The 22,471-nt window shown below is 43.9% G+C and overlaps 1 pseudogene; it reads right to left on the bottom strand.

Moving 5' to 3' along the window:
• Nucleotides 1–1,933: 1,933 nt before the first annotated feature.
• Nucleotides 1,934–22,471, bottom strand: part of LOC123076592 (uncharacterized) — a 45,109-nt pseudogene continuing 24,571 nt past the window's right edge.

Genomic DNA, 22,471 nt, shown 5'->3' with positions numbered 1-22,471 from the left:
GATAGACTGGTGTTTTGTGTTGGCTCTAGGCTCTAGCAGCGAATGTGCAGTGTGCAACTCAACATGGGTGTCAGTTCCTCTGGCTCTGATGTTGAATTCAGAGAAGATCTGCTTCTCTTCTACCTTCTCAATGTTTTGGAATTTCATCAGGAATCTGTCCTCAACAATGGCCTTAGCACTCCATTACAAATTCACCACACCCCAATGCTGAAATACAAGCAAAAAACTATTCCAAACTGTGTCCACTAGCTTTCCATCCGTTGATCTGAAGAACCATTTGCCAACACATTGACAGCATTACTCTGATTCACTTTCTTCACACACTGAGCGAGCAAGTAAGCAGCCGAGTCCCTTTGCAGCAAAATCTACAGCCTTCAGAACAGGCTTCGGTTTTACTCCCTCCGTAACATAATGTAAGATGCTTTTTGACACTGCCATGGACTCTAAAATCGTCTTATAAAAAGTTGAAGAGGGAGTATTTGTCAAACCACAACACTCGGTGGTATAAGTGGCTTTCCCACATACTCCCTCCGTTCCGATTTACTCGTCGTGGACTATTTGTCAAACCACAACACTCGGTGGTATAAGTGGCTTTCCCACATACTCCCTCCGTTCACCACGACGAGTAAATCGGAACGGAGGGAGTATGTGGGAAAGCCACTTATACCACCGAGTGTTGTGGTTTGACAAATACTCCCTCTTCAACTTTTTATAAGACGATAACAGTCTTGCAATCTTTAGCCGAATGAGATGGATCATTGCATTGCTGACATAACACAGCCTTCACTAGGCTCTTCGTCTTCTCTGCCGCTGGATTAGATGCATGTTCATTAGGCGATGCGATTCCCTTTGCCATCCTCCACTGGGTCAGTCCCATGTGGCCGAACTACCACTCTGGCTGCATGCAATCAGGCTACTTCCCTTGCCCAGTGACTAGTGGAATCGAGATCTGTCGTCATTCGTTCTCCTGGCAAACCTTGATTCTGGGCCCGTCACAAACAAACTAGGGAGTAGAGAACCAAGCTTGACCACGAACCCAACTCGCTGGATATGCTAGTGGGTCAGCTCTTGCATGAACACACTGCCACCCCCTACCACACGAAGGTGGGTGAAGAGAGAATTGGGTAGGTAATTTGCAAAGTGAAGCTAACATGGAGTACACAAACGACATGCCATGAATAAAAGAAGGATGTCCGATTCCTCCAGCGAATCAAATGTGCTTAAAGACATGCCAATAACAAACATGTTTAGAAAGAAAAGGGGAATATTAAAGAGAAAAGTATGTTTTTGGTCCCTCAAGTTCCCAAAAAGTACAGACTTGGTCCCTCAAGATTTTTTTGTATACATTTGGCCCCTCAAGTCTCAAAACCGGACAAGTTTGGTCCTAAACCAGATTTTGACCTCGTTGACCGGGTTTGACCGCCACAAAACCGCCCGATGAACAGTAAATTCGAGTTAAAAAATACTTCAAAAAAAGCTGAAATTTTTTGGGGTCCAATATGCTTACATGCGCAAGGTGTCCAATATGCTTATATGCTTACATGCGTAAGCATATTGGACCGCAAAAAATTTCAGATTTTTTTGAAGTTTTTTTAAAAACTCGAATTTACTGTTCATCAGGCGGTTTTCTGGCGGTCAAACCCGGTCAACGGGGTCAAAATCTGGTTTAGGACCAAACTTGTCCGGTTTTGAGACTTGAGGGACCAAATGTATACCAAAAAATATTAAGGGACCAAGTCTGTACTTTTTGGAAACTTGAGGGACCAAAAACATACTTTTCTCAATATTAAATGCATGGATCACTATTCTTTAGTCCATTTGCCGTTTCGAATTGAATCAACCCAATCAGATTCACAAGAATATCACAGTTCTTTAGCCTTCTTCAACCATCTTGATTTACTCCAGTGGCTCGCATTAACCTTTTGGTTTTCGTTCATTTGCTCAAACCACCTTCTCGGGGCCTTATGTCTGCCAGCACTAATCCTTTCTCATGCCCAATCGCTATGCTGCATCAGTTAACGCATCATGCATTATACATTGGAGGCAACAAGGCCAAAAAAAAAAAAAAAGTATGACTTTGTGTATGCAAACACTAAGGCCTCACTAAGGCCTCCTTTGGTTTACAGGAATTTTGTTGGAAAAATTCCTTTGGACCCTTTGGTTTCTAGGAACGAATTCCTATTCCTATGTAGGATAAGAATCGGTCCTCACATTTCAAATAAAAAAACCATTAGCCTAGACTCAGATGAAAAAATTCCTATCCTATGCATCAAATGACATCTCTTTCCCTATAGGAATTGAGATACATGTCATTACTACGATTTTTCTATAACTATGATATTTCTATCCTATGAACCAAAAGAGGCCTGGACTATTTCGTACTGAAAAGTGCATGCCTTGAATGCCACAACAATAAACGCAATTAGGATGAGCAAACTCCATACTGTCAAAATTGGTATATTTGCATTGTAATTTCTTATCATTTGCTTTTCAAGGATGAGCACGGGCAGGAAGCGTATATTTTTCTATTAATCAGATATAAAATATAGCAAGGCACTTTTCACTATATACCTCGTTGACCCCTTCAAACATGCTATAGAATTCACTTTTCCGAGTTTAAACTTCAGCACACGCACAAGCTTGGGAAAAAAATGACGATCATAATTAACACTTGTACATAAAAATGGTGAGGATTAACCATAAAGATGGTTCAACATCACAAAAATGCCCAACCAACCATTTTTCAGAAATCTCATGGGAGACATGTTAGTGGTAGAATGAATCTGTATGCAATCAACTTTTAAAGCATTGTGACGAATTACACTTTGCATTAAGCTTACTAGCATGTAGCTACGTTAATATTCATGAGTGAATAAGCCGATGTGCATCAGCGCAACTGTTTTTAATTACCTGAAGGTAGGCAATCTAATTGACCCATCCCATTATTTTATGGGACGTGCTACGCGTCCGCCGGCTGATCTTTTCTATAAGATCGGCCGGCTCGCAGGCCGTTAGATCTGACACATCAGCGTCTTCTATCATTGCAACATAGGTCTTGTTGTAGAAAATTTCTGGAACGGTGATCTTGTTGCAGAATTTTTTGCAATTGAGGTTTTGTTGTACTTTCTTTTTGCAACAAAGGCTTTGTTGCAGAATTTTTTTGTCTTCACTTTTTTGTAACATAGCTGATGTTGCGGGAGAAACTTCTGCAACATTGGTGATGTTGCAGAAGTTGCAAAATAAATCGTCAACGGCGAGGGGCACTTCACGTGGGACATGTGTTGTGCGAGCAAGGCGGCAGAGGGAGGCAAGAAATCAGCAGGTCGAGGGGAATTATTTCCCGGCTGCTCCGCATCGGCCGACGGATCTTTTTAAAAGATCCACCGCCTCGCGAGCCGGCGAATCTGCGAGTGGCTGAACGTCTTTCACTACTTCGCAACAGAGATCTTTGTCGCGGAAACACTTGTAATAGAGATTGTCTGATGGATTTTCTTTTGCAACATGGGTTGTGTTGCGGATTTTTTTTGCAACATAGGTCGTGTTGCGGAACTTATTTTTCCGGTCTTCACTTTTTTTCTGCAACAGAGGTATTGTTGCAGAAAACTTTGCAACTGAGATGATGTCGTAGTTTTTTCCTTTGTCTTCTCCTTTATATTATGTTATAGAAGAAAATTTTGCAACATGACTTATGTTGCCGAAATCTCCCTTGCAACAGATCGGATGTTGCAAAAAAAAAAACCATTGTCGTTCGCCACGAGCTCCTGCCGGGCGGTGGTGAGGGCGAGCAGCGCCACCCGTTCCCGCCATCGCGACGTCGTCAACGAGCGCCAGAGGTCCGACCAGCTTGCCTCATCACCATCCTCCTCACCGCCGAGATGTATGCCTGTATGCGGGAGAGAGAGGTTGGAAAGAGATAATATGAGGGAGAGAGACGTGGGTGGTCCAATGGGCCACGTGTCAAGCGAGGGAGCGGCGGATGCGGCCGTGAAATCAGCCGGATGATGGGGATCTTTTCCCTTATTTTATTGTAGGAATACAGAATTTAAGGAGAGGTTTATAAGGGCGAGGCCGGTCAGCTGGAAGCCAGTTCACTTCACTCGCTCATTCCAGTATCTACCATACTTCCGCTAAAAAGTAGTATCTCCTATTCTTGCTTGCTCTAGCACTCCTCTCCAACCTAACCCTAGCTTGATCATGGCGAGTGTTGGGGAGAGAGGGAAAGCTGCGGCTGGCGACGAGCAAGAAATCAGGGGTCTAACCCCAACGGCGGTGGTCCGAGAGGGTGCACCACTGTGACGTTGATGAGGAGTCCCCGGAGGTTTGCCAGGCCGTGTTATGGCTCTCTTATCTGAACTTAACTGTTGATGTCAAGCTACTGCAAATGCAAATTATACCCTGCAGTCACGGGTTTCGCTTACTCCCACTAGGCTTAGTTTTCCTGTATTTGCATTCATCTGACACAGGGCATGAGCCTACTGTATGCAGGAATGATCGGATTTGACTTATTTTTGTTGAAAACAAACTGGTATGATTGAGATCATGCTACTGTCATGAGCGACCTATCTTGTTATATATAGACACACACGGTGGTGCTATTCTATGCGAGCGTGCATAATTGTGTATCGTGCGCTCCGCCGGGTGCTAATTAGGCGGGCGGGTCGCGGGCTGAGAAGCCTGACGTCTACCACCTCTAATTGGGTCGAGGGTAACGGCCTTTGTAAAAAAAAAGTAACGCATTTAATCTTTTTACCATGTGTCGCCCGTGTACCGTGATTCTGCTGTCACTATTTATTAGCAGCAATGAGGATCTAGAGATGATAATGGACGCGATTCTAGAGACGGTAATAGACGCGCTGCAGTCATTATTTATTGGCAGTAACGGGATGGTAGGGATGGTAATGGATGAAGATTGTTTAGGAGGCAATGATTCTTACATGGTTTTTGTGTAAATGTAATAAAACTTTGCTAACAACTACTCCCTCCGTTCCTAAATACTTGTCTTTCTAGACATTTCAAATGATTATCACATACGGATGTATGTAGACATATTTTAGAGTGTAGATTCACTCATTTTACTCCGTATGTAGTCACTTGTTGAAATGCCTAGAAAGACAAGTATTTAGAAACGGGGGGAGTAGTAACGAATTCCCAACGGAGTCGATGATAATAGACGGTAACGAAAAAATGATTATCAATTAGGCGCACAAGTAGTAAATGAATTACTACACTATGATGCAGTAGATGGTAAAAAAAAATAATGACCAACCGGGCGTAAAGGTAGTAGCGAATTACTACACTATGATGGAGTCGATGGTAATGAAAAAATAATTATCCACCAAGTGCAGAAGTAGTAACTAATTACTACGCTATAATGGAGCCGATGGTAATAGATGGTAGTGAAAAGATAATTACCAACGAGGCGCACAAGTAGTAACGAATTACGGCATTATGATGGAGTCGATGGTAATGAAAATAATTACTAATGAGACCCATGGTAAACCTAGTAAAACCAGGCCTATATGTAGCATGGTGATAGTAACTCGTTTCTAGTGTTTTTCCGCAGAGGAACGCGTGCCTGTTTAAGAGTGCGCACACGCCGCTGATCGTAAGGTCGTTACGGTAGATTCTAGTGCGCGCTTAGGATAACTAGAGCGTCGCACGCTTAGTTTAGCACGCCTATATATATATATATATATATATATATATATATATATATATATATATATATATAATATGATATGTGTAATAATTGAATGACTATTCATGTAAACAAGTCTAATAAGTAATAAATAAGTTTAGAACTCCGTCAGCATCAAAGAACTGCAAGCCTTGAAACAACTATGACAACTGGCATAACAAGGAAAAACCTCAGAATTAAACATAATGAAAGCTACACACTACTATATTTGCAGTCTAGTTCATTTTCATTTGCACTTGCAAGATTATGCAGTTGTAGCAAAAGAATTTTCTAATAACCAAATATGAGTATGGAAGACAGGGTACTTTTGATCATATACCTTGTTGATCTCCTCAAACTTGCTATAACATGCACTTCTCCGAGGTCGGGGTTGATCTCATGTCTGGAAGAATGTGTTGCACATTGTTAGCACTTATAAATCTGCAGTAGACTTTACCTTAAAGATTGTCAAATACCAAAAAATGTCAACTAGTAAAATATTCCGCAAACTATACTGAATTTATTATCCTCGCTCTAAGGAATAATAATGTATTTATTTACTGAAAAGAATACATTGCTGGGATTGGGTCTGGTGTGTTCTGCTATTGGGTTAGAGCTCTAACTCTTAAGTATTGGTCCAACAATTACTTTGATATAAAAGTTGAACAAATTTTACATTAGTCCATGTTTAACCGGTATGGGCCCAAGCCCATCTTAGTATGTCTCTTCGGGCCCAAGCCCGTGTGGAGGGTTGACCTATAAGAACTGCATCGTGTCCACCCGTGCCCCTGACCCGCCACACAAGAGAGAGCTGTGAACGTCTCTCCCCTCGACCCAACATGGTATCAGAGGCCTGGGACGGCGGGGCCTGAGGTGACAATGGCGATAGCCGGCGAGGTGTCGGGGCGGATCTGAGCGAGCATCAAGCATGCACAGGTTACGCGGGCGACGGCTGAGGCTGGTTCCTTGCTGCCCCGAACCTCTTCTCCCTCTCTGTTCTGCTGTGTTTCTTGAGGAGGAAGAAGGGCAGATCCATCTGGAGCGGTTGTTGCTGCTGTATGCCCAAGGAGAAGGTCGCAGCAGCTGCTGCTGAGGGGGAGAAAGAATAGGAGTGTGCTATTGCTGTGGAGCCGCTGCTATTGCTAGAGGTTTTGTGTTGATGTGTGCTCGGCTGACTATTTCTGCTTGCTGCTGTAGAGGAGGTGTTGTTGTGTTCTGCGGCTGCTGCTGAAAGAGAGGAGAGTTGTATGCTGTTGCTGCCTAAGATGGGTGAACAACAAGGCCTTGCTGAAGTTTTTGAGAAGCTCGCCAAGATCCTCACAGAGTCGAACACTGGGGCCATCACTCCTCGGCAGGAAGTGGCTTAGAAGATTGAACTATCGCCCATGGACATGAAGCTAGATGGGCCCAAAAATTATCTGAGCAGGTCCCGGAGGTCATTGCTGGCTGTGGAGTAGAAGAAGTTTGATGGACACTTGTTGGGTGCTATTGAGGAAGCGCGAGACAAGACTACATCGGAGGAAAATATGTGGTAGGTCATAAACTCTGTGCTCATTGGCTGGTTGTTGAACACAATGGTGCCCTTCATTGTATGCTCTATGGATGGGCTATCCACATCCGCTGCGATATGGACAACTCTGTGCACCCTGTACTCAAGCAAGGGCAATGTCATGCTAATTGCTCAGATTGAGGGAAAGACCAGTCTATTGCGCCAAGGTGACGTCATGACAGTGATGGCATATGTGGCAAAGTTGCAAACTTTGTGGGCAGAGAAAGATAAATGCGATCCTCTGAAACTCTATGATGCGGCTTCCATCTAGTCAGGGAACAAGTGGATTGCACGCAGGCGTGTGCCAAAACTGTTGGAGGGGCTCCAAGGTTTCTTTCATGGCAGGGGCATCCCTGTTACACCAACCTTTTCTGCCTACTATTGATGTGGCTATTGCAGCAACATCTCAAGAGGAGGTGCGGCTATCTCTAGAGCATGCATACATGAAGGTTGTGCCGACTTCAACATTTGCAGTCACTAAGTGCACAAAGTGGACAGATCCCAACAGAGACCCCAACAACTATCATATTTGTAGGTAGGTAGGTCTCTCAAGCTGGGACTGTCCAACTCATGGCAGAGACAGGGGATACAACAGAGGGGGGACTGGCAAAGGTAGGGGATACAACATAGGGGGGACTGCCAGAGGCAGGAGTGCCAGAGGTAGAGGTAGATACCCAGGGACCTCACGGGGTCAGGCTCCTAGGGATAGAGGTGGCTACTCTGGAAAACCAAGGGGTGACAGAGCTCACATGGCAGTTCCAGGAGACACTGGGACGTCAAAAGGTAAAGATGTAGATGATATTGACTATGGAGAGTTCTACTCACTAGGCCTCCACTGATGAAGGTAACCCGGACAAGGCATCTCTTACTACTAATGAGAGTGCTCCGGAGTGAGTTCTTAACTTTGGAGCATCTAAGCATGTTGCTAGTAAATCATGTGCGTTCGTGTCTTATAGTAAGCATCCTTCTTCTCACACAACACTATACAAACTGTTGATGGCACAAAACAGCTTGTCATGGGAGTTGGCACAGTAAAGTGCACTCCGACCATCTCCCTATCCTCAGTTTTACATGTGACAAGTTTTCCTTCAATTTGATCTCTTTTAGTTTCAGTGCTCTAATTGATCAAACAGAAATTCGGTTGTGTGACCCATGAGCGACGGACAAGGCAAACACTTGGAACTGGCACTAGGCGTGAGGGCTTTGGTACATGGACCAGGAGGTGCAACCGGACTTGGTGTGTGCTGTGATCATGGAGAACAAGGAAAGGAAGGCGATGATCCATCACTGTAGGATGATACATTTATCTTTTCATAAGATGAGTAGAACCTTTCTGGATGTTATGTTGGGACAGTCAATGGCAAGTTGACATGTGATGCTTGCGAATATGCCAAACACACATGAGCCTCATATGCGAGTAAGGGGCTTAGAAGCATATCCCCTTTATGTTGATTCATTAAGATGTATGGACTTGCCCAGTTGTGTAAATGAATGAAATGAAGTACTTCGTTAAATTTATCAATTTCTATTCTTGTATGACATGGAGTTATTTGATGCATCACAAAGATGAGGTGTTTAGCTGTTTTCAGAATTTTCATGTGGTGAAGAATGAGTTTCAGGTGTAGGTGATCAAGACTAATGATGGGACAGAGTATGTGAACAACACCTTTGGGGACTTCTTGTCTTATCAAGGTATTCTTCATCAAACCTCATGCCCAGACACCCCTTCTTAGAATGGAGTGGCAAAAAGGAAGAATCGACATACTGTTGAGGTTGCTCGACCGATGATGTATATGATGAATGTGCCCAAGTTCTTGTGGAGTGAAGCACTTATGGCAGCCACATACCTGATCGAGCAGGCACCATCATGAATACTAGGCATGGAATCTCCACGTTAGTTGATATATGGTGAAACTAAGTTCCCCCAAAGTCGTTTGGCAGTACTTGTTTTGTTCAAGATAACCGACCTTTTGTTGAGAAACTTTATCCATGAGCAGTGAAATGTATTCTTCTGGGTTGTTCTTCTACTCCCTCCATTCTTAAACATAAGATGTTTTGGCAGTTCATTACAGAGGGAGTAGTTAGCATGGGTATAAATTTTGTTGTCCCTTTGAGAAACGCAGGTTTGTCAGTATGGATGTAACCTTCAGGGAATCTGAGCCATTATATGGTGAGCCAATAGATCTAATCGTGTTGTTTCAAGAGTTGGACCACCTCCACTCTGTGTAGGATGGTCAAGATGGGGATAAGGCTGTATCTCACACTCAATATTATTTTGCTAATACTAACACTGATGATGATGTGCAGGTTCAAGTCCAACCAATTGTGGGTACAATTCTAGTTGGTAATGTGCAGGTTCAGGTCCAACCAACAGTGGGTTCCATTCATATTGGTAATCTCCAGCTCCCTGTAGATCGGTGGCATAATATTACCCTAGTGTACCCTTGACGACAACCATAAGTGCATGCCTCATCTAACACATGTTTGGTACAGTCTCGACGGGGGCCACATGTGCAGAAGGAGCAGCGAGTGCAGGGGGGCAGTTGGTGCAAGGGGAGCAGCAAGGCATTGAAGCAAGATCATCTGACACAGTGGAACTTCCTATTATGTTGCAAAAGGGGACACGTGAAGCAGCACAAAGGGCTTTACCATCAGAGGTTTTTTGTGATCATGACATTTGAATTTGTATGTCTTATGAGCCTTTATCACCTTCGTATTGAGTGTTCGTCATTGCCTCCTTCAAACTGTATCAATCCCAAAGGATAGGAAGGCAGCCAAGCAAGATCCAAAGTGGCGTGAAGCAATGATAGAGCAGTTGGAAGCACTGAGGATAAAAAAGACATGGGTGCTAACCACATTGCCGGCAAAAAATAAAGCAGTGAGTTGCAAGTGGATTTATACTATGAAGCAGAACCCCAAAGGGAAGGTGGAAGGGTGTAAGGCCAGATAGGTCGCCAGAGGATATAGTCAAACTTATGGAATTGACTATGATGAGACTTTTGCTCCAGTGGCAAAGTGCTATAAATTTTGGGTGTAAGTTGCATCAATTAGATGTCAAGAATGCCTTCCTGCATAGTGAGTTGCAGGAAGAAATCCTTGTATGGACTGAAGCAATCGCCGAGGGCATGGTTTGATAGGATTAGACGAGCTATCTATGGTATGGAGTATGGTCAATGTAACGGTGATCACACGATGTTCTACAAGTACTATGGTCAGAAGATCACCATTATTGTTGTCTACGTGGATGGCATCATTATTACTATAGATGATAAGGAGGAAATAGAGAGATTGAAGTGGTGTCTGAGCAGGGAATTTGAGGTAAAGGATTTGGGCAACCTAAAATACTTCCTTGGCATTGAAGTGGATCAAACAGAGAAGGGAATATCTTTATGTCAACGGAAATATACTTTGGATGTCTGATTGAGTTAGATGGCTATAGTGAATCTGATTGGGCCAGTTGTCAAGATGATAGACAATCAAACTTCTGACTATTGCGTGTTTGTGGAAGGAAATTTGATGTCATGGAGAAGAAAGAAACAAACAATTGTGTCTAGATCAACAGCAGAAGCTAAGTATAGAGCCTTATCTCAGCGGTTGAGTGAGATGCTTTGGATGAAGCACCTTCTGAGCGAAGTTAAACTTCTGAGAAAGGGACCCTTAAGGGTGTGGTGAGGCAATCAATCGGTTATAAGCATTGGTAACCCACTTTAACATGACATGACTAAACATGTGGAAATTGATCGTTTCTTCATTAAGGAGAAACTTGATGATGGGATTATTAGCCTCACTCATGTTATCTTTGAACAGCAGGTTGCAGATTGCTTGACCAAGTGACCGAGAACAAATGATTGTAACTTGGCATGTGACAAGATGGGAATGATAGATATCTACCACCCATCTTGAAAGGGAGTGTTGAACCGGTATTAGCCCGAACACATCTTAGTATGTCTCTTAGGGCCCAAGCCCTAGAAGAGGCGCATCGAGTCCACCCGTGTCCTGAAGCGACCATAAGATAGGTATAGATAGATAGATAGATAGAGAGAGAGAGAGAGAGAGAGAGATAGATAGATATATATATATAGAGAGAGAGAGAGGGAGAGAGAGAGAGAGAGAGAGAGAGAGAGCTGTGAGGTATGTCTCTCCCCTCGACTCAACAGTCCACATACTAATTTAGTCCAATCCTTTATTTTTCTCTCTTTTAAATCTGTTAAATCCTTTATACATTTGTCAATCCTGTGTCAACATCATATATGGCTAATGGTAGTGAACTAGAAATTGTGAAGCCCCACCTAGTGTCAATTTTTTCAGGATTGCATATGGATCAAAGCTTAATGGGATTAATGAATTATATGTATATATGAAAACTTAGTCATCTAAACAAACATCTTTAATTTGTGGGTGAATAAGTTCGTGCACTATGCAAATGTCCAGATTATGCTACTGAGGTGTTAAGAATTTTTGGATAAAGGAGGATTTTCATTGATTCTCTAAGGTGTGACAGCTCCCGGGTGCCCCTACACTCTCATGAACAGTAAATTCAAAACAAAATGAAAAAAAATAAAAAAATCTAAAATTTTGAGGCACCAAATTAAACATGATTAAACATTTGACTTTTTGCAAAGTTTCAGCCACAAATAACATTCGAGGAACCCTCACCAAAAAAACAAAATCACTGCTCAAAAGTGCATATAAACTTTGAACAGTGATTTTGCTTTTTTGTTGAGGGCTCCTTGAATGTTATTTGTGGCTGAAACTTGGCAAGAACATCAAATGTTTGATCATATTTGATGTCCCAAAGTTTCAGAATTTTTTTATTTTGTTTCCAATTTTTTTTGAATTTACTGTTCATGGAGGGTGTAGGGGCACCCGGGTGTTCAGAGTCCTGTATTGATTCATATTGAAGCATCATGGGTGTTAATGATTAATAGTTATTGAAAGGTGGTGGAGTCCCATAGACGAACTGACCCGTCCCATGAACCTGTAATGAGTACTGGAAGGTCCGGATGGCAACATGCAATGTTAACAACATCCATGTGCCCTTTCAGTGAATGAACACACCTCCATGTCTCGCAGTCCCAGATCTGACCCCACAAGAAGCAAAACTCATGATTGCATAAATATTCTGTAAGTATGACAAAGGGCTAGTCTATTCTTTGGTGGAAATGCCATACCTTGGCAGTTCTGTCTTGTGAACCGGTGATCCAGTATAGCTTGTGACCTAGATTGAAGTAATCCAAACACACCACTGAATCTGAATGGCCAGACAGTATGTGCTTACATTCACCCGAATGCAGATTCCAAAACTGCAATTTCAAGCAAATACATGTATCACGAAAACTTGGAACGTCCAAAATGATGTTTAACGAATGCATGCATAGGAAATATAAATAAACCTTTACTGTATTGCCTTGGGCACTGGCAAACAAATCGTTGTCCTTGGGGTGAAATGCAACTTGCTCCACAATTTCGCCTTTATCAAGCCAACTATTGGCATCAAATGTTTTTATCAATTGCCACTCCTTTCCATAGTCCCACAGCAAAATTTTACCATCACGGGATGCTGACAGCACATATGGCTTAGTTGCATGGATAGCTAAAGACTTGATAGATGTTTGAGTGTTCATGTAGAACATGGAGTCTATTTTGTGAATCACAACTGTACACGCAGAGGAGTCCACTAGTAAAACCAGCCAAAATCCATTGCTCGCGGGCTATAAATTTAGCCAAACTAACTGCAATGGAATAGATATCTAATGTTATATATATTGCCGAAATGTGCGATGACAAAAAGAAAAACATTAGATCAACGTGCTGGAAGTCAGAAGCATGCCTTCTCCCCCCTTCAACTCAACCAATTCCACTTCCTGCAGGTAGATATATGCACAGAAGTCAATTACTTCTTACATACAAGAAAATTAAGCATGGCAACTGAGCAAAACTGAGATGGTTAGCTGGAGTAGCCAAGATCGAACGAAGTGCTACTCGAAATCAACATATTAGCAGTACCGTATGAGTAGTAGTAATACCAGTTTAATGATTTGTTGATTTGTACATGTACACCAGCAAAAATCTACACATATGGTTGATATATATGCACAATATTACCACGACATCGCCATGCCAAGTGGTTGCCACACCAGATTGCTGGACTCTGAGGTCACCACGCTCATGACCGTGTGCCGCCCATCAAGACCTGGAGTTAATAGGCCTTCTCCAACTTAGACGCCTTCACTCCCCAACGTTCTCACCTCATCAGCAAGAATTCATGTGTGAAGGTGTTATTCATGTTTGATCTAATGAACAATCCATCTGAAAGACAGTACGAGGGAGAGCTTGGTCCCAATGGTAGGCAGTATGGTTACCGGGCTAAACGTATCATTGATGCCATGCCTGGTTCCTTAGGAGAAGCTCCAAATTAACCACTATGGCCTTCAAGGGATCCACCAGGATTAAACTTGTGCAAAAAGGTCTGGTCACGCAAACAATACCACGCTCATGGTCGCTTGGCCCAGCGGGAAATAGCCTCCCCGGCATTGAGCTATATCTGGTAGCATGGGGTAGTGAGTGCGTCTGACTTCTTAGAGGCAACAATTACGCAAGGATTAAATATATAACCCACCGGTTACTTAATCCCCCTAACCATGCAATACCAGTCAAAACACCCCCACCCCCCACCCCCCCAAAGATTTCGGTCACGTTACCCCCTCACCTCAAAAACCAGTTACTTAATCCCCCTAACTTTGACGTGTTGGCGAGGCAAGGTGGGAAAACGCCACTATGCCGGGCATTCCATCAAACGCTTCATGTGCATGGAGGCCAGCATCCACGTACATGTTGATCAATGCTTCCGCGCTCGTGCAAACACCGTTTTCGTATTACCAGATGGAGGACGCGCACACAGCTCCAACCCTATATCTTTGCTCGAGTACAACAACTTCAATGCATGAGCACGAGCAGCAAGCGGTCGGTGCCCATGTCTGCGCCCCCGGCCCTCGTCGTCTAGGTGTGTGCATTCAGCAAACACTGTGTCCCTCGCCACCGCGTTCTGCATGGTGTTTTCCTATCAGCAAACCCACTTAAGCATCAGCGGTATGGGAAAGGAAAGGAGCAGCACTGATGTAGCGAACTTGTTGAGGCTCTATATCTATATAGAATCTGTAATTATCTGTAGCAAATGAGTCCCTTTTCGGGATGCTGAATGATGGGCAGTGGACACTTCTAGTACAACGCTTCACACGCCCCTCAATGGATACTCTCACCTAGTCCAGTTCATGTGAGTAATCTGCGTTTAACTGAACATTGCAAGTATGCAATTTGCTTTGGTAAAGTGGGTTTGATGACATTTGCGATGTGTAAGAAGGAACATTAGGCAGCTGGTGTGACACATACGAAGCAACTTGAAGCTGCTGTGACGGTGCATAACGGGCAGTACTGATAAGAGGTAACATGAGGCTACAGACCTGCAGTGACTATGCATAAGAGGCAACCTTCTACACCGGCGACTTGTTTGGAGGCCTCGGAGTTATGCGCAGATGACAATCCATGGGGATACTGTCCTTTTGGCGCATGACCGCGACGGCCTTGGTGGATACACAACTGATGGCGTTGATGTAGCGCTGCCCCGACTCATCGACGATGGGAGCGGCGAGGTGTGAACCAGAGCAAGACGCAACCGCCGCCTTGCTCCCGGAGCTGTTGGGCGCAGCCACGACCACCTTTCCATACTCCCAGACCTTGCTGCCTTGGCGCTTGGGTTCCCCGTGTCTGTCGCCACATTGGGATCCTAGAAAAGCGAGGAAGAAGAAGGGTCTGTGTCTCCTTATAGCGTCCTGGTTTATTAGACTTACATGTGGGTCCTAGGATGAGTCAAAGAAGAAAGTATGGTCAGTGTGCCACGTGGCTGAAGTAACCCGCAAAACCAGCTTGGTGGCCTCTCAGGGGTTGTTTTGCCCGGTATTGGGAAGCTGAGGGGATTAAGTAACCGGTTTTTGTGTTGAGGGGGTAATGTGGCCGAAATATGAAAGTTTAGGGGGGGGGGGGGGGGGTATACATTTAACTCAATTATAAAATGACGAGTTTCGTTCTACTGCGATGACAACAAGAGGTGGCGTGGATGGTCGCCAAAGCTGGAGGGGAAAGTTGGTTTGGGATATTATACCCAGTCCCCCAATCATTATGCTAGGGGTGGATTAACGAGCAGCTCGGCTCGTTAAGGTTAACAAGCAGAAAAACCTGCTCGGCTCGGTTTGTTTGAAGCTCGTTAAGCTCGTGAGCGCTCGTTAACAGATTATAATGTGTTAGGATCTGACGGCCCCCCCGTGCCGCCCCTCCCCCCCCCCCCCCCCCCCAGTTGGTCGTCCTCGGCCAGCTGCCCAGATCTGACGGTAGCTCTACCGGATCTGGCCGAGATGCCTCCCGTCGGTTCATCTCCAACCAGCAGGAGACTTTCATTGGTTATTTTTGGTTGGAGCCTTGGAGGTCATCTGGTCGTGAGGGGCATGGGCCTCTGTTGGCTTCGTTCCGTGTTGTGCCTACTTCGCCTCAACATCGGTCCTGGTGGGCTTTGTCCCCAATGCCTGCATGCAACCTCCTATTCCCCTAGGTTGGTGCTCGTCCCCTCATGGTCATCCCCTCCAGCTAATTGGTCTGGTGGTCTTGGTGCTCGGCGATGTTATGCCTAGTCTCATGCATGTGGTGCCATCTCAAGGCTGATGGTGGATTCGTCCCTTCGATGCTTGTGCTTCAGTTGCTACCGTTGTTATCGTCATGGTAGTTGAGTTGAGGTCGCGTTGGCTCTTGCGGTGGATGATTCTTGCTTTCTTGCCGTGTGGCGTACTACTGTTCTAAACTAGGCTGGGTTTGGTTTGGCCGTCTTCAGGTCGTGGATCACCAAGTCTTGGGTTAGTGATCCTTCTGTTGTTTTAGTTTGTGTCGTGTCACTTGTATGTGGTCATGCCTTTCTTTTGCGTTGTATAAACTTCTTCTTAATGAATATACACGCAGCTCTCCCGCATTGAAAAAAAACCCTGGTTTGTGGTGCTGGTCAAGGTTTCATCAGGGAGGTTAATGAGTGAGGACACATGTAAGACAACAAGAGTAACAAAAAAAAACTGGAGTGTTGGGGTACACACTCCAATAACTCCCATAGACTCTTGGTATTCCGGTGACTTCGTAATCTGCGTAGCCAAAACTGATTCAGCAAGATGCGCCATACGGTAAGTGGGCAAAACCACCTTCCTGAACAAGCAGCTAAAGATTGCTTGAACAATATAGTAGAGGTTGGGGATGAAATAATCGGTTTTGAAGGTCAGCCGGCTAAGTTTTCTACTTTGATAAAACACGCTTTTATTGACTCATAATGTTGCATCAAGAGGATACAAGAAAACAAGGTCAGGTGGCTAAGTAGTCCGAGGACCTAATGTATAAAAATGCATCAAAATTTCCTGAGTACAACATTTGTTTCTGTTCTTATATACTAAAAATTTTGTATTGCTCGTAGAAAATTCTCAAGTGAGTTCGTTCACTTGCCTTTGCATGGTAGTTCATTTGGAAAAACTTGTCTCCTTGAGTAATGACCATCCTGTATCACAAGAGAAGAACTTTTCTTAATTAATGCAATCATAGTGCAAACAGAGAACTCAATTTCTGCACCAGCACGAGAAACGTATCCACTCACCATGGATCTGTTGGATGCACGTCTATTGTCGACACTGACTTTACTTTGGATATGGTCTATTCACAAACACCGGATAGAGATGGTCAGAAACATTTCAGAATTGGTTGGGCGTAGGTTGATACAAATGAAAACAGAGCAAAGTTCCCGCAAAAAGGGAAAAAAAGGCAAAGGTTGCACCCACCTTGAAGGCTACAAACACTATGGCCAGCTCCATGCGATGCACATTTCGGCCCCTCTTTGTTTTGAACAAATCATGTATGATATCTCTGGTCATAAAACTCTCCTCTACGACGGTGCTCTTCACAGTGAGCACCTTGGGTTCTAAGCTTTTGCGGGTTTTTTTGGAAAAGAATAAGTTACGAGAAGATCTAGCGTTGACTGTGATGACAGAACTCCTTTGCTCGGCAATATGGTGCACTTTGCTGTATTATTGTTATTTGAATTTATACTGAAAGCCACATGGTAATCAGTAACGTTGCATATCTTCAATGTACTTGACACGATTCGTGCAACGGAGAAGCGCAACTGGATGGGGTCAACCTTGATCAGCTCACTTGGGACAGTCGATGAGCTTATCTAAAACAAATCGATAAGTAAGTACTCAATTAGTGGGAGCAGGATAGACATGCAATTGAAGAACTTCGGCTTAATGTACATCATTATTTAGTTCCAACATGTTTACCTCATCAATGAAAAAAATGGAACTCTGACCATTATCACAACATTTATTAATGCCAGCTTTCAAGGCTCAGCAAAATGTAACTCTGACCACTAAATCAAGGGCACAGAAAACTGATAGCATTGACCATTTAAACGATCTACCCTTCCCTATTCCCTTCCTCTCCTTGCTCTATTCTTTCCTTTTCTCCCAGACCCATTCCGTCATCTCCTAGATCATGTGATCCGTACTGTTGGATTGGATTCAACTTTGGCAAGAGCTGCATCATGGGGCAACCACGAACAGTTTCTTGCGCAGGCACACCAAAGCGCAACTGGACAAGGCGCCGCCCAGGACCGGCGTGGCGCATCCGAGACGAACGTGGCAGGGAGCAGGAGGAGCTTCAATGTCGGTGGGGTCAGCTAGAGGCATCATCTAACAGAGGGTGCCACACCTGATCGAGGGTGCCACACCAGATCGCCGGCAGTCGGCGGTGCTTCTCCCTGCCGCCGGCGCGCCAGCCCATGTTTTTCTAGTTTCTTGTGTTGTACTAACACCAGTGAGTGGGCTCTTTTAGCACCACTGACATGCAAGTAACGACAGGAGCCAAAACGCGTTAGTGAAGGGTGTTTGCGGGCCGCCAATAGATGCTCACTCTGCTATAGTGCCTATTAAGTTTTAATTACCACATATTCGTAGATGCATTCAAGTATCACTTACTAGAGATGACACTAAGAAACATCTATAGTGCATAGCGCATTCTTCTGTTGTATCAAAATGATTTAAGCCCCAAGGAAAAGTTGCATTTGCTACGCAATATATGTCGATTCTATACTTGAGCGCCAGCTATACATTCAGTTAATCTAAATAATTTTTTCTCCCTTCTAGTTCCCTAAGAGCATCTAGGTGTATGGGGTGGTGCTTAGCTTTACACAGGTTCGTTTTTCCTTTCATAGATAGATATCATGGATGCTTACCTTTTAGTACGGCTGCTTAAGAGGTGCTGATGTACATAGCCCAAAAAGATAATTGCATTCTAGTAGATCAAACTTTTTTGTAGAATAAAAAAAAAACCTGCCCTGTGCATCAATTGATGCACACAACCATATATTATTAATTATTAACCAATGTCAAGCAAAGCCAAGCATAGATACCGACCAAAATTGGCATACAGAAACAAAAAGAAAAAGAAATCATGGCCAGCTTCTTGAACAGGCCTCGTGATAGTCATCTTCTCCAACATAGTTTGCTTAATGATGTCTGTACACTCTTATACTTCAAGCATCCATCCATAAACATCTAATGGTGTGGGTGTCCTAAAAGCAGTTGTTTTGGACATAGGCCTAGTCAAACTTTTACTACGAGTCTCTTTTTAATTATTTATATCAGTTACACAAACACAATAAGTATAGGTTTTCTAGGAGATTAAAAATAAGAAAATACACTTAGCAGACTGTGTACATGTCCAAAACAACAACTTCTGGAGAATTAAGGGGAGTAGTTTGTAAAAACACTTGGAGAATTGGGGGAGTAGTTTGTAAAAAAACTTAAGTCTGTCTGGCCAATTGGCCCCTCTTATCTGGTTCATACTCTTCTCTTCAAATTTATATAACCGACTTTTTATTGAAAAATAAATTTAATAGACTTTATTTAGTTATTAGAGAACTCACCTCTTCGCTCATTTGACATGTGTCTTTCGTGGAATCCATGACCGCGACGGTGTTCTCCGCACTGCGATCCTTGTCCTCCAGGTCTATTTCTAGCCGTGCTAATCCTTTGGTGCTCTGCACACCACCATATTTCCTGCCTTCCAGGTCTATATCTACCAGTACTAAAGCTTTTTCATTTCCAATCACGATCCTACAATAAATTAACATGTTGCACATTACTTGGAGTTTTATACTGGAGATAACTGATGCAGAGGCTTAATAGAGAACTCACATTTTCTAAAATATGTTTTTTCGACATTGAAATAAACAGGGCCAAACAGAGAACTAACGATTGTGCACATTAAACTATCTTTTCAGATGGTTTCCAAAACACCGATTTTTAGGTTTGACCATGAGTATATAGTGACTCAAATGGAATTTACCCCCTTTTTGTTTTACAAAAAAGTAGTTTATATGAAAAGTAATATAAAATATAGGGACCCGAATAGAATTTATCATAAAACTCATTTTGGGATATCTAGTAATTATTAATGAAGCATATTAGAAACAATTGTAGCTGTGTGGATATGAGGAGCGGGAGTACATACTCCCATGAGTGTAGAACTATAATAAACATCTACACCACCAAATCAATTTTATTCCATTTTTTAACATACTTTCCTACTATACACTTATTTTCTTGAAAACACATTGGTACAATAAAGATCAAGTTATTATCATAAACGACCCATATTGTTACGCAGAGGTCATACATATAAATATATGTGTAATAATTAAATGACTATTCATGCAAACAATAAGTCTAATAATGTTAGAACTCCACCAGCATCAAAAGATTGCAAGCCTTCAAAGGACTATTACAAGCGGCATTCAGAGGAGCAAAATCCAGAATTAAATATATTGAAAAGTGGAAGCTACACACTTAAAAGATTATGGAGTACATTACACAAAACTACCACAATCGGGGCTAGCGTAATGGATTGGTACCGCATCGTTTTCTTATCAAATCACTACCGCTTCCTGAGCATGGCATTACATATCGCATTGATAGCCGCTTGACCACGTTCCAACAGAAATAATAATTGGTGGGGCCCGTTAGTCGCTACTGACAGGGCACATGAGGCACACGCCACTCGTGGTAACAAGGACAAAATCATCTTGGTGCGGTGGCTTCGCTCAACCTATTCAATGCCGGAGCTGGCACAACCAATGAGTCGTTCCTAGCGGCGGTGGAAAACGGTGCGACGAGCACCACCGGGATTTGACTAGACATACGGTTCTCAGAGCCGTCAAACAACCATAGTGTGGGTGGCGGCAGCGGCGGGACGGGTCCCGTCAGAAGGTTCATGTGAAGGAGCACTGCGTTGAGCGGGACATCTGGGCTCGCTGCCCCAACAACTCACCGGAGTGGGGGTTGTTGATGAGGTAGAGCAGCTTAAGGTTGGGGAGTATAGCAGGAAGGCCGGCAGGGACGGGCCCATGAGCACGTTCGATTGGAAGCTGAGCATGCGCCTTCAGCGCGAGCAGGAGTGCTGCCAGGGCGCTCATGAGGTTGAGGCCCTCGAGGACGAGCTAGGTGACATGGCCAACAGTGTTGCACTATTGAAGAGTTTGGGCGCCGTGGAAGGGTGCCACGGCGGGCGGTTGAATGTGTCATGGGCTGCCTTGAGAGCAACAATCGTGTCTCCGTCGTTGGTGGCTCTGCCGACTATGGCCACAGTGTAACAGCCCAAGACCAGTTCCCTCGGGATCCACCGCCACCCCCAACCAGCAACCTCTAGCTCCCTCTGAAATCTAGCCAGCCCGCAGCGATCTGGGCCATCAAATCGGCCATCCAATAGCTCACGCGCAGAAAGCCTCCCGAGCCTCCCTGTAGACCAAAGGATCGAGTACCCTCGATACAGGAGGAGCCCATCGCCACACGAGCTCCTCCCGAGCACCTCCACCATCTCCGACGACCCGAGTGCCACCGCCCTTGCCTTCCTTCTCCTCCTTCCGTTTCCCCTGCCCCCCATTACTATCATCTTCCTCCTCTCTATCACTCTCAGGTACTCGCACCGCCATGGTCACCAAAGGGAACCGACGTCGCCTATCTAGATGGAGCCGCGACCCGAGCTCTGTCACCATCGCCCGCCGCCAGATCGGCCACCCCATGACGATATCCATCCATCCTCGGCATCGTCGTTACTTCAAGCACTGCATGCCATCACCGTTGACCGGTGCCATCGTGTCCTGCCTCCTCTGCGTTGGTCTCCTGCACGAGGAGAGGAGTAAGCACCCGCATAGACCGCCTCCCGCCTCCGCGCTTGGTCCCCGCAACCTCGCCATGGGCCTTGCTTGCGAATATCCCAATCGGCCCACCTATCCACCGAATCGCCCAAGGCCCAAGGTGAGAAGCCCCATCCATCTCGTGCCATGTGCATCGCATTGTTGTCCAGTGCCCACTCTATGTAGCCCAGTTCCAGCCGATTCGCATGTATATGTTTTTTTCGGGTTCTGCGGACTTAGCTATTTGTCCAGGAACTATAGATTTACATAAAACACCCTAAACTTGAAGCATATAATAACTTCTTACCATTGCATTGGATTAAAACAAATTATATATGAGAAATTCTTAAAATTTCGTGTACATTCATAATATGCAACTCACTCATTTTAAAAATGTTTAGCTTGTTGTTTGCGTTAATTTGCTCTAATAACTTTCTAAAATGGTTTAATTCATAACTAATTAACTGTAACTCCGAATTAAATGAACTACTCCCTCCGTTTCTAAATATAAGACCTTCTAAAGATTTCCATGCGGACTAGATACAGAGCAAAATGAGCGAATCTACACTCTAAAATAGTCTATATACATCCATATGTAGTCCATATTGAAATCTCTTACGGGCTTATATTTAGAAAGTGGAAGGAGTATATATGTAAATGGACTAGAAAAGGGCATAAAATACGATGTTGCACCCAATTTTCCTTGACAACAATAAAATTGATTTAGGGAAGAACAATAGAAAATACGTAAATTGCATATGGGGTCATTCCGGAAAGTCTATATATGTTATTTCCGGCCTCATTTAAATTGCCTACATAGGTAGTTTAGTTAGGCTTAACCTATTGCCATGTTAACAACATTTAAACTTCTTAAGTACATAAAGAAGATTAAACTAAATAATTGAATGTGGAGTTTCATCAATATGCAATGTGTAGTGTTTGCTTGTTGCACCTTGCCATGCCATACATCTTT

The sequence above is a fragment of the Triticum aestivum genome, chromosome 3D (genome assembly GCF_018294505.1).
Source record: "Triticum aestivum cultivar Chinese Spring chromosome 3D, IWGSC CS RefSeq v2.1, whole genome shotgun sequence".
NCBI lineage: Eukaryota > Viridiplantae > Streptophyta > Magnoliopsida > Poales > Poaceae > Triticum > Triticum aestivum.
The sequence above is the reverse complement of the archived record's forward strand: the minus strand, read 5'-3'. Positions and strand labels throughout refer to the sequence as shown.